Source organism: Arvicanthis niloticus, chromosome 11 (assembly GCF_011762505.2).
Source record: "Arvicanthis niloticus isolate mArvNil1 chromosome 11, mArvNil1.pat.X, whole genome shotgun sequence".
Lineage (NCBI taxonomy): Eukaryota > Metazoa > Chordata > Mammalia > Rodentia > Muridae > Arvicanthis > Arvicanthis niloticus.
Window position 1 is genome coordinate 12,663,631 of NC_047668.1, and position 12,807 is coordinate 12,676,437.

At 42.6% G+C, this 12,807-nt stretch overlaps 1 non-coding gene across 1 annotated transcript; it reads left to right on the forward strand.

The window, feature by feature from the left end:
- Positions 1 to 12,098: 12,098 nt before the first annotated feature.
- On the forward strand, positions 12,099 to 12,230 carry LOC117717402 (small nucleolar RNA SNORA17). Its single transcript, XR_004607896.1, has one exon. It is a non-coding gene; the product is annotated as a small nucleolar RNA SNORA17 (small nucleolar RNA).
- The last annotated feature ends 577 nt before the right edge of the window (positions 12,231 to 12,807 follow it).

A 12,807-nucleotide genomic window follows, 5' to 3' on the forward strand; every position in this document is an offset into this window, starting at 1 on the left:
CACACAGGTTAAATCACTAGATACACACTCTTTCAGTTCCGGAGGCTGACAATCCAACATAAGGTTTGAACAGCATTCTACTTACTTGGAGATACCTGTTCCTTGTCTAGATACTAGGAGTGCTAGATAGTCATCAACTCATGGTTTACAGTGTTCTCCTCTACCCGTGGCCTCTCTCTCTCTCTCTCTCTCTCTCTCTCTCTCTCTCTCTCTCTCTCTCTCTCTCTCACACACACACACACACACACACACACACACACACAGTCTCTTGTCTGCCTCTCACAAACACCTGTCAATGGGCTCATGTCCTACCTGGGAAATCCAAGTTGAGCTCTTCTGGACAATGTCCCTTAATTAAATCTACAAAATCTGTATTCAAAGTTAGGTGGCATTCTGATGTTCTGGATGGGAATAGCACCTCACCAACATTCAAAATCCTCATACTAGCCCATAAGGCAAGTAAGCCCAACTATTTTTATATAAAAGAACCTTGGATTTTCCAGATGTATTAAGCAGTTGTCTAAAATAATGAAGACCTGAACTCTAAACTTATGTCTCCAAATAACCTAACCTGCTACTCAATAATAACCCATATGTTTGGGGGACTCTAGTCCATGCTATCATTAATGTTTAAGATAAGACAGAAGGTATAGTTGAGACTGACACGGTTTGTAAATTCATCAGTTTGTACAACCCGGTCTGCCCAGTGTTCCAGAATGCCATATTGGGAGAATTATATATGGCCAGAGAAAGGTTTCCGATGGACTGGAGGATAGGATGCCTGTGATACCAAAGAAACCAAGTGGCAACCTGCTTGCTCTTAAATTTGTCCCAGGAAGCAATGCTCACTCATCTTTCTCTGTGAAGCTATAATACTATGATGTATCGTGCTTTTTCTCATTTTTCAAAATCAGCTGTGGTGTCTCAAAGGGAACTGCTAAGGTTTTGTCTTTTACTAACTATTGTAATGCTAAGTGCAGGCCCCCAAGACCTGGAGTCTGATCATAGCTCCTGAGAGCCTGTCCCCAAGTTAATTCTGATTGGTGAATAAAGATGCTGACAGCTTATAATTGGGCTAAAGAGAGGTAGGGTTGAGGTTCTGCGGGCTTGGAAGAGGAGGAGGAGAAGAAAAAGAAGCCACCATGGAAGAATATCAAGCAGGAGGGAGAAGGAGATCCACCATGGTCTAGGGGCCAAGAGAATGTGGCTCAGAGAGCTGCCTGGCTGGAGCTGAGAGCAGCCCAGGTGGAACATAGTGAATAGTGAGTGATGGCTCAGGGTTACCAATGGGAAGGTAGATTCTAGCAGCATGGAGAGTAGGCAGCTGACCAGCTATTGTGCTGCCTAAGGCATCTTTAAAAGTATAAAGGCTGTGTGTGTCTTTCATCTGGGAACATAAATGGTCTAAGGTGGGTGGAAACCCTGTGCCAGGACATTCCTACAGGGGGATGACTTCTCAGGATAGAGTCTCAGGGGCCAGGGATGCCAGCACTCAAATCTTCAGGGTCCTTCCTCTGAATCTTCTCTTCTCAACTCATCTGTCTTCACTGGTCTCTGCCATGGCAAGCAAAAGTCAATCCTCAGGCAATGGCTCGAGGAGAGGATGAGAAACACAACTTCATCATATCTGTTTGTTAAGTTATAGGATCAGGCCCCTCAGGAGGGAAGAAAGCCACAGTGAAGACAATAATACTTTATATTCACTGAGCACCTGCCACACACCAGCACTGTGTTACAGGCTTCCCACAGGCAGTCTCATGCAGGCCTCACGGGCATTATTAGAAACTTGCTATTAGAACTCTCATTATACAGGCAAAGCACTGAGCCTACAGAGGTTAAATAATATGTGGATGATTACCCAGCTAAAGTGTGGCAAACTAAAGCCATATGCCTCTAGACCACAGCAAGTGCACAAATCAGACATGGGCTGTGGTCAGGAGATGTAGCAGTGTGGTGGAGGTAACCTGAGTTTCAAATGGCTTACCCCTCCCCCCAACTTAATTTTTTAAAGGCCTTTTAACACCTTCACTGGTTACTTTCCTGTATTCTGTACAGGAGCTGTAGCTTTTCTTTACCAGTCCTTAACATTTTTAGGTGACTGCCAGCCTATAGCACAACAACCATCTGTAATGTGCTGAAGAAATAAAGAAATAATGGGTTACTGCAGAAGTCCAGGCAGGAGGAGAACACAGGCAGTGACAGGAACCCAAGACACCTGCCACTGGACAGCCTTTTGCCATCCTACAAAGAAGGTGTGAGTGGGGGAAGTTCAACTCACTACTTGTCTTCCCATGTCTGAGCTCTCAGTGAGTCCCTTCCTTTTAGACATATTCTGGAATGTGTGGGGACCACTCCAGGGAAATAAAAGAGGAAGAACTTGAGAGGAACACACTCAGTTTTGGAGCCTCATACAAATTGTCATCCTGCAGTGAATTTCCTGGAGTATAATGACTCTTGCCTTGATGCATGTGCACGGAGCCACTGGTTCCCTAAAGCATCTTCAGAGCTCAAGGCAATGCCAGACTCAGTGTTTGCACGCCTGGACTGTTCTCCCGAGACAGAGTGGAAAGTCCCTTTTGATTCCTGCTTCATCCATAGGAAAAAAAAAATACATACTAGAAAAGTCCTTAGTGGTGACAGCACTGTCACTGAGCATAATAGAAATATTTAAAAGATAAATTTCTTCCAGTTTCTGTGGCCTTTTATCTGGCGACCCAGAGGAGGGTGTTAAAACTGATAAGCAGATTTTCTTCTCAGAAAAATAAAATATCTGAGGCAGGCATGGAAAGAATGGCCGCGCTTATGTTAGCTAAAATAAAGGGCTCGGCTCGTGTAAACTGTAGCTCTACTGAAGGGATCACTGTTTATCTTCTCCAAAGCTGATTTGCCTGTTTTCTCACCTTTGCACAAAGATCTCATAGAAGACCTCTTGATTTTCATTTGTATTTTGAATAAATACAAATCCTGGCAGCAGCTCCCCTGTGTTCTTCAGGGAGGGAGGCACACTGCTCCTAAGGAGCCTTTTCCTGGAATCCAGTCGCCGATTCTCTGCCACGCAAGCAAGAACATCTTTGGGATGAACAAATATATCAGGCAGATTCAAAGCCCCCTTTAAATGGTGATCTCCAAAGGAGCCATAGTAACTCTTTCAGGAACTTAAATGATCTCTGTGTGCCCTGGAGAACTCGCACTTGGCCCTTCCCTCATCTTCAGCCTCCATCTCATGACTCACAACGGGGCCTCATCGGAAGGCAGGAGGCCAGATGTTCCACAAGGACGGCAGTCCCAACCTTGCGATGTCAGCTTCCTGTGGCTTTGCGTTGGCCATCTCCCACCCTCCACTTCGCAGTGCTTCCCCCCCACCCAGGAGCAAAGCGCCAGGAAAAGATAGGAAAAAGATAGCCAGGAAAATACATAACTATTTTGAAGTCAAGGAGGGCTGTGTAATCCACAGGGTCTCCCTGCCCAGCGTTTGGAACTCAAGAGTTAGACGTTCTCTCTCTCTCTCTCTCTCTCTCTCTCTCTCTCTCTCTCTCTCTCTCTCTCTCTCTCTGAAAAGCTTAAATCTTCTAAAAACTTAATTATATTTACTCACTGATTAGGCGTGTGTACAGGTGCATGAGTGTGTGTGTGTTTGTGTGTGTGTGTGTAACACACTGTATGCATTTGGATGGTAAGAAGATGACTAGTTAATGGGACTGCTCTGCCCTCTCCTTCACAAGTGGGCCGAAGAATATGAGCCAGGTAACTCAGGCAGCAGGCTTCCTTTTCCTGCTCAACCGCCTTGCCCACCAGTCAGGATTTCTTGATAATGCTGTTTTTTTTTCCACTGGCCACTTTATGGCTTTTGGGGCTGGGGGAGGTTGTTTTTTTTTAGCTTGTCCTGATGAGTTTGCTTTATTTGAACATGCGTGACTTGTGGTTATCACCATTCTTACCATGCTGTTCATCACCTAAGGAAAATCAATCCAGGGAAAACAACCTTCCTAATGTTGCAACTCTTTAAAACAGTTCCTCACAGGCTGACCCCCCCCCCATACACTTATTCCATTGCTGCTTCAGAACTGTAATTTTGCTCCTGTTATGAATCACAATACAAATATCTGATGTGGGACCCACAGGTTGAGAACCACTGGTTTAGCATCATCGTCCTATTGAGAGATTTCTAGACCAGAGCTTATGGTCTTTGATCAAGATCAAAACAAAGAAATCTTTCATTCATTTACTTAGAAATCACATCGTCAACAAACACCTCCAATGGACCTAAGTCACCTCATTTTGTTATCTCTTCTTCCCAGCAACCATCTCTACATTTTAAAAAAAGATTTTTTTTTTTGTTTTATTTTATGTACATGAGTACACTGTTGCTGTCTTCAGACACACCAGAAGAGGGCATCAGATCCTGTCACAGATAAGGCTGTGAGCCACCATGTGGTTGCTGGGGATTGAACTCAGGATCTGTGGGAGAGCAGCCAGTGCTCTTAACCACTGAGCCATCTCTCCAGCCCCATCCCCACATTTTAAAAAATGACAACTCAAAGTAAAAAAGCATCTCATTCTATAAGCAGAGTCACAGATAATAACAACAACAAGAATAAGAATATAAGCCATGATAGAGTCAGTAATAAGTGCTGACAGCCAGAGTCGTAGGTAGGACCTGCAGATTGGAGGCATATGGCTCCATCTGAACACAGGAAATCCTAACTGGGCAACAGACAAGGTTAGGCCTCATTCCTCCTCAGTGGAGGTAAAGGTATAATTCATTCCTTCATGCCCTCTTCCTGTCTGTTTTCTCCAGAGGAGGTTATCAGTTGACATTCACAAATTAATAATGCAATTATAACTAAATATTTCTGTTGAAGGGACATAAAGAAAACTTTGCCTTTGAAAGGCCTGTAGCTAAAAACCAGATGAGGTAACTCACTAAAATGTCCACCAAAGTAATGAAGCAGAATATATAAAGAAGTGAGAGAAGGGGCTGGTGGGATGGCTCAGTGGGTTAGAGGGCCTGCTGCCCAGGGACCTGAGTGTAGCGCCTGGAACCCCGAGGTGGAAGGAGAAAGGCACTTGCGTGCTGTGCCATGTGCACATCCGCTTCCTTGCGTCCTTACAGATGCACACACGCTCATGTACACTAAATAGATAAAATGCAAAACAAGTGGGAAGGAAATAAAACATCTTGAGGCAGAAGGCAGCGTGTACAAAACTTGCTTACGGCTCAACTAACTTCATCTGCAGTCAAGACGCTGCCAACGGAAACGCCCCTTAAAAGAAGCAAACATACCCATTATACTAAATCCCTCAAAAGAAAGAATTCTGAAGGGGTACACTGAGGCAGCTGACGAGGTGGGAGGTGGTGATAGTGCACTGGTGTTATCTCGGCACCAATCTAATCGTGACGCCGTCTGCTTAACTTTCTCCAGACATCAGGGTTACCTTAGGTAAGATGGTAATGCCCGCTTTTGTCTACAGAAATCAACAGACCTCAGGAACCGGCTAAGGGATATGAATCCCATATATTTCTGACTTGAAGCTGGATTTTTAAGATCATGTCAGCTACTAACCTACGACATCTTCCTTTTATTTGTGCCTATATATTTGAGAAAGGGGGAGGGGCACAAACCCAAGTTTACTTTTTTAAAACTAAATAGCGTTGCCTTGCGGCACTCATATTGTATCTATTACACATTTCACTTCAAAATCTCATCTCCCCTAAACCCTCTTCAATGCGCTTGAAGTAGCACTGCCAAAGGAAAGGAATTTTCTATTTAACTAGAGCACTGACATTCTGTTACACAATTCGATCTTATCTATTTACCTGCTCTCAAAAACACAAGACACTAAACACGAAATGCTGAACGCATGGAGCCCGCGGTGCCATAGGTGTCTGAATGCATCTGCGGCTCCCCTCTCACTCATCAGTGTAATTGTTGCCATGTTATTCCATTTTTTGATTAGTCTAGTCCCTCAAGCTCAATGCTTTTTTTTTCCCCTGGGCCAACGTTCTTCTGCTGGTTGTCATGGTGACTGAATTGTTAGAGAGGAGAAAGGCTCTGTTGTCTGTCATTGTTCTGTTGTGGTTTAGGTAACGCAGGAGGCAACACAAGTGAAGTGGATGGACCTTTTTTGCTCTGCGTCATTTCATAGTATTGAAAAATCTCACATAAAAAAGGAGCAAATAGGCCCAACCAAAGAAATAACCAAGCTTTTTTTTTTTTTTTTTCTAAAAGGAAGTGCACATTATTATAAAGAGGCAAAATGGCACTAATGATGAACTCGGTAGTCTATGAAAAATGCTGCTGGGTATTGCATTTATTACTAGAACAATCGCTGCAACTTAAACATCACATACAATACCCACCATTTTGCAATTTAGAGTAAATATAGTTTTTAACTATACAATTGTCATGTAGTCTCTTGGACTCAGAAGGCTGTACCACCTTAACCTTATGTTCTGTTTAACTGAAGATACCACTTTATACAACAAGACTGAACCAGAATTAGAGTTAGGTGTTGGGTAAATTGTCCTTGGGTGATGACATAGTATTATGGTTAAATTCTGCTTTGGGAATGTATAGATGATTTTCTTTTTAACTCGAGAGCTAACTACAAAGAATTTTTATTCAAAGTGACAGAAGTCTTTTTGAAGATAAATAATACAAGTACAATCCTGGCTCTATTTACCAACTTTCCTGATTTTTTGAATTAGGAAATGGAAGTATGTAACACCCGTGGATGATGAACGCACACCTTAGGATAATTAATAATGGCTCCTGTACACCCTGCACTAAAAACCTCCCGTCACAGCTGCATTCGACAGGCGCCCTTCCTAATCAGTAATTACTTGCATTAGCAGTAGTATAATTTTCACTGTAAACATTTTTTTAAAAAAATTTAGAATGATATATTTTTTATTTAGCTGTCTCACTTAATTAACTAAGTGCTGCATAGTTTTAAGGGGGTAACATTTAGTAAAAATATCGTTTGAAAATAAAAAGGATTAAAAAGGTTTCCTGTGAAACTATTTCTTTCCTTGTTTGAAACCTGTCCCTCCAGTTTTCTCCGTGTGTGCATAAGGATCTCTTTGGAGTTTTCTTTTCTTTTTTTTTTTTTTTTTTTTTTGTTCGTTTTTGGAGGTTTCCACGGTTTCCTCGTGCCAGACTTGAAAACACTAACAGAGACACTTAGTTTACTTTCTTCATGCACTTGACATCATACTGTTCACGTAGTGACTGTGGGCTTCTTCTCAATAACATTATATATAGTTGAAATTTTGTACCAACGCACACCCATCTTTCTGTTTTCATTTCTTCCTATTACAACAGCACAGCACTCCACCAGGTGGGTGCACTGTAGTCTCTCTAGTTAATCCCTACCGATGGCCATTTGGGCTGTCCATCATTCTTCCCTTTTGCAGATAAACACGTGCAATTTCTGTGTCTTATGTATGCAAAAATATGTGAAAGATAAAATCCCAGAACTGAAATTTCTAGGTTAAAGAGCATATTTGCATTTGTAATTTTGATGAAAATTGTTAAATTTCCTTCTGTGGGGAGATTCATTCCAAGCTCCTCTTTTCCGTCCTTACCCACAACAGACAAATTAAACTCTTGAAATCTTGCTGATCTGATAGCAAGAAACAGTACTGCGTCATTATTTAAGCTCCTGTTAGTGATGTCAAAAGTCACTTTTCTGACCCAGAGAGTCAATTTTTTTAAGTTAATTCTTTTTATAGATATTTTATTCTTATTTCTTGAGGGGTGTTAATTTTTATATTTTGGAATTGTACATTTTGACTGTGTTATGAGCTGCAAATATTTTTCCCAATTTGTCACCTGTCTCTTGCACATCTTGTTTTCCTTCTAGGCCAAAGGTCTGATTTTGATAGAGTCATAGCAGTGTTTTCTTTTATATTTGTGGCTTTTGTCTTGCTTTTTTGCACCAAAAATGTAAAGTATATTTCCGTCCATTTTTCTACTGTTTGATGGCATCTTTAAAGTTTTATTCTTAGCCTTGAGCTTTCCCCAAAGAAGAAATGAGATATGGATACAACATTAGGCTTTCCCAGAGAGTTAATCATTCATCCCTTAGTTTCAACTATGACATCATCTATTTTTTTCCTCCTACTGATTTGTGATCACCCTCTGAAATATTGAAGTCCACAATGGTTTCACTTTAGTCCTGCTCTTCCTATGAAAAAGATCTATAGCTGCCGAGTCATGGCATCTTTAATGCACCGTGTTCAGAGAAGTTCTGAAACTGCACTTCATGTATATTAAATGTATTTGATCATTTCCGTATTTCACACCACAAGTCTTTTGTCGTGGTTAGACCCTGACATATGGGTCTAAAAATAGACCCATATAACCCCGTCTGCAAACACAAACTTCCTCCCTCCCTGAGTCCCTGAGGAGGCGTTATCTATCTATTATGTTAAACTGCACATTGACTGTCACTCAGTTTCTGAGAAAATATGACAGAGAGATCACCAGTTTTTTCATTAAAACTATAGACCAATAAGTATGGCTGAAAGCATTTCTACTCTTTAAAGACGGATGCCTTTAAGGGACCGGAGGGAGTTGCAGGGCGGTTACAATTCATAGCCAGCACTCCTTCAGCCCCTCGAGGTGGTTTACAGAGAGGAGCACGCTGCTCTAGGATGGTGAGGGTGCTCTACAATGACTTTAAAGTCTGTCCATTAAAGAGCATTTGAAAGGCACTTACTATTTAGTACCCAGTAAACATATATTTTGATTTTCTTTCACACTGTTTAATGGCATAATATTCAGCAAGGATCTGTGGAAAGCAGCTAGCAATCACAACAGACACTTCACAGAGCAGTGCCAGCTCTCCCCGGATCACGCTCTCGTCCTCCTCACAGCAGTGGGGCTTCGGACAATTTCATCATCATACAAAACATTCACAGGCTTGTTGTCTGTTATTGGCTTAATGTAGTACCTTCACCCAGATTGGCGTTGATTTTCAGTCACAGCCTGTAAATAATGTTCTTGGGTTGTGATCTCGAGGATTTGAGATCATCTTCTTGCCTTCAAGTCCCCTCTTACGCTGGTGGTCGGGGGAGATTGATGTCCTTGTGACAGGAGATAACTTCTGTAACAGAATCTACCCAGTGATCAGAAGTGGCACGTGGATGAAGGTAGACAGTGACCTCTCTCAGTGACAGGAACAAGGAGCAGCTTGGAGAAGCCTTCCTTTTTTCTTAGAGTGTCCAAAGCACTCATTGCAGGAAGTGTTTGGCTACTGATCACATCTCCAAGGCCCATTACAGGAGGTGAGCAAACGGAGAGCTCTCCCCTTCCCTCCCAATTAGTTCAGATTGCAGTCGACCTTCAGAGATATCTATTACACGGGTGTTTCTCTTATGATGCTGTGAAAATAATTTTCTTTTTTTGAAGAGCTTTCTCGCTATTCTCTCCCCGTGGCAACTTTTGAAAATTTGTTAAAACGAGCGGGCACACACACAAACCTCTCAGGCTATCCACAGGCTCTCTAGGTGAGTGGGGACAAATGGTAGCCTATCAAAGGCGTGTACCCAGGACAATCACACAGTTGTGATCATTTGAGGAGTCCACACTCTCTCCTGCAGGCCCCACTGCACTTGATTTTTCTTTTATTCTCTCCCTCTTCCCTTTCCCAGTATGCAGTGAGACAAGGTAGGGTTAAGCCAAAGGGAGAGTAGGTATCTATTTTATTACGTAAAATGCATAAGAAACAGTTTGATTCATATCCATGAAACCGACAAGACAGATTGCATGGTGTTAGTCTCTGCTCAGGATGGGTAGCAAGTGGGTTCAGGTATTGGTTTCTTCAGGGAACCTTGTCCTATGACCCTGAGACTAGAGACCTAATGGAACAGTGTGCTTATGGAACGAAAAAGGAATTTGTAGGTACATCAAGGGTCCAAGAAAACCCTAGGCTGTCCTGGACTGTTGGGATGCTCTGGTACCAGCTACAGTGCTCCAGTCACGGCAAAGCTAACTAACTATATTAACAGATGCCTCCTCAAATAAATACACATCTAACTGGAGTGGAAGAAGAAATAACTTGTGCCTCAGATTTTGTTAAGCAATGGGTTCATTTCAAACACCCCCACCCTCGCTTCTTATGGGTGCTGGGAGCCCTTATTTAAAGGCATCTTGTTTTGAGAAAGCAAAAGCCACAGTGCACTGCCATGTAGTGTATAGTTCTTGGAGAGATTAAAAAAAAAAAAAAAGGCTGTTTCTGTCTTACCTTTTTGGCCTTGACATGAGACTGTCATGCAGAGAATTATGCTGGAGCTAGGATTTAATGGCAATGCCAGGAATTGGAAACAGCACCTGAGGACCAGATTTAAAATCCAATGGATGGTGTCTCTTGATGCTTTTATGGACCATGAATGAAGAGGTAATTTAAAAATAAGCCCTGCATCCTATTTAAAAAGATTAAGAATGAGCTTGAATATGTGTAAATGTTTGGACTAAATATGGCCAAGGACTGCACTGTATTTAAATGGCTTGGCACTCTGCAAATGATGGAATCAGGCTTTGTAATGATGCAAGTATCCACCTAATGGAACTAAATTTGCAAGATAGGTGCACAGTGGAAAAGAAGGGCAGACAAGTGGTGTGGAGAATCTCAGTGAAACAGCACCAAAGAATGAGACACCTTGAGTTTAATGACTGACCTGGTCGGGAGCCTCACCGCTCTGACAATGAGGATGTGAATTATCCTATTATTATAAGCAGGTGGATCATCTTATTAACTTACCCCAGCCTTTCACATTTGTATTTAACTTTAAATTGAATGGAACAATCTCAGAGCACTCTCCCATCCCTTAAAGGAAATAGAAACTAATGCCCAGACGTTTTTCTCTGTAGCTTCATACATTTTTTCCCCTTTCAGAGACACATTTTCAGCCCTGCCAAACTATAATGCTTGGCTTTCATTTGGATATAGCTGAGGTGTCTTGGAAGTTTCCCTGTAAATTCCTTTAAATCCAGAGAAGCTGAAGGAGATTCTAAGAAGCTGTGCCCCTCTTAATGACTCCACATGACAGCATCCTTGGAATTCTGATTTGGAGACTGTCAGCCACTTGATAGACTCTACTATACGGAGTGGCAGATGAACCACGATCAAATGTTTTCTGAATACATCCCCTCTATGACTCTCCTCTTAGCCCCAAATTAGGCAGTGAAATAATATTGGTTTAGAAACACTTACCAGTCACCTGCTTAATACCATAAATTCTAGCCTGGCAAAGCCTTCACACAAAGGAAACACTGTCCCAGAAGCTTGATATTTGTGAGCACGGGAAGGAAAGGGCCGTTTCAAACACCTCAGCATAAGCTTCTGCTCTCCCCCTACTCCACGTCTCTCTCCCCGCTTTGGGTTTTGATTCCTTTCAGCATATTTTTGAAACAAATCAGCCATATTAAAGGTACCACTGTTAATCTACTGTTTGTCTTGGTCTTCACTGCAGCATCTTAGAAGAGAGAGTGCAAACAAAGCAAGAATTAAGGTCATTCCATTTAAATCCTTCAGAGAGGAAGACAAGGGCTAAGTTATTGCTGAGGACTGCAGACAGGAGAGCTGAAAGAAGCAGGATTTTAAAAAACCCTCATTGTTTATTATTTGCCATCCACAGAGAAGCCCCCATCCCCATATTTGTGAAGGGATTACCTCTCGTCTTCAGAGATTAGTAGAAAGCCTAGACAATTCCCTGGCCCACAGTCTACCCTGCTTCAGAGAGGGTTTTTTTGTTTTTGTTTTTTTTTTTCTTTCCAGAAAGGCTGTGCATGCTCAGACCCCAAAGCTGCCAGGGGTATTGAAGAAAACAGAACTGTAGAACATGCTAAATAGAGAGAATCACATCCTCAGCATCCATCCGAGTTAACAAAAATAATCTATGAGAAAGCACCATAGTGGCCATGTTTTAAATACTGGCCCTATTTCTGTATTTTATTGATTTAAGTCAATTACCATAGTTACCTACCAAACATAATTAAAATATACTAGCTTTTGAGTTTAAAATGCGCAATCAGCTGGTCTGCCTATCTAAGTGACACACTGTAAAATTTTGTCTTTTAAGAATCAATGTCCATGCCCCTAAAGGCATTGCAGGTGTGACTGCTGTGTCACGTGCACGTCAGTAGGTGGCAGAGAGGAGAGAGGTTATGTCTACACTCAGTGTTCTAACCTGTGAGCCTCTGAGTGATTAGTAGCCTAACATTCCCCTGAAAAAAGTGAGCCGGAGACAACCATGAGTCCTACACCAGGGGATCCAGTGCTACACAGGCCCAGATAGCTCCTAGGACCAGGAGTGAGCTGGAGACTAGAAGAATCTGGGTAAGGGCCCTGGGTAGGAGTGAGCCGGAGGCAGACAACCCTCACAGGAGGCCAGTTGGGAAGGCTGGACTAGAAGTGAGTTCAAGATGACCACCAGACAAACACCATAGGGCCTAGATAGGGAGCTAGCCTGAGATTAGTGGACACTACCCTGGCTCAGATGACTACCATGCCCTAGATGACCCTTGCCCAGTGCCATAATGCAGGAATGAGACATAGTATTCCTGAGATGAACCCAGACAATCAGATACCCCAGGTGCCTCTAAGAGGAGCAAGTAAGTGGTGGAGAAATGAGAGAGAAAAGAAACAGGAGGATGTGGGTACAATGAAGAGAGGCAGAACTGGAGACTCGAGGGTAGTGAGGGACAGCTTGATGTGAGTAACTGCTGATGCCACCTGGGACCATGGTGGGTCCTGACCTGTGCTACCACCGGGGCCCACATCTGGGTCTGTGGCCCTGAA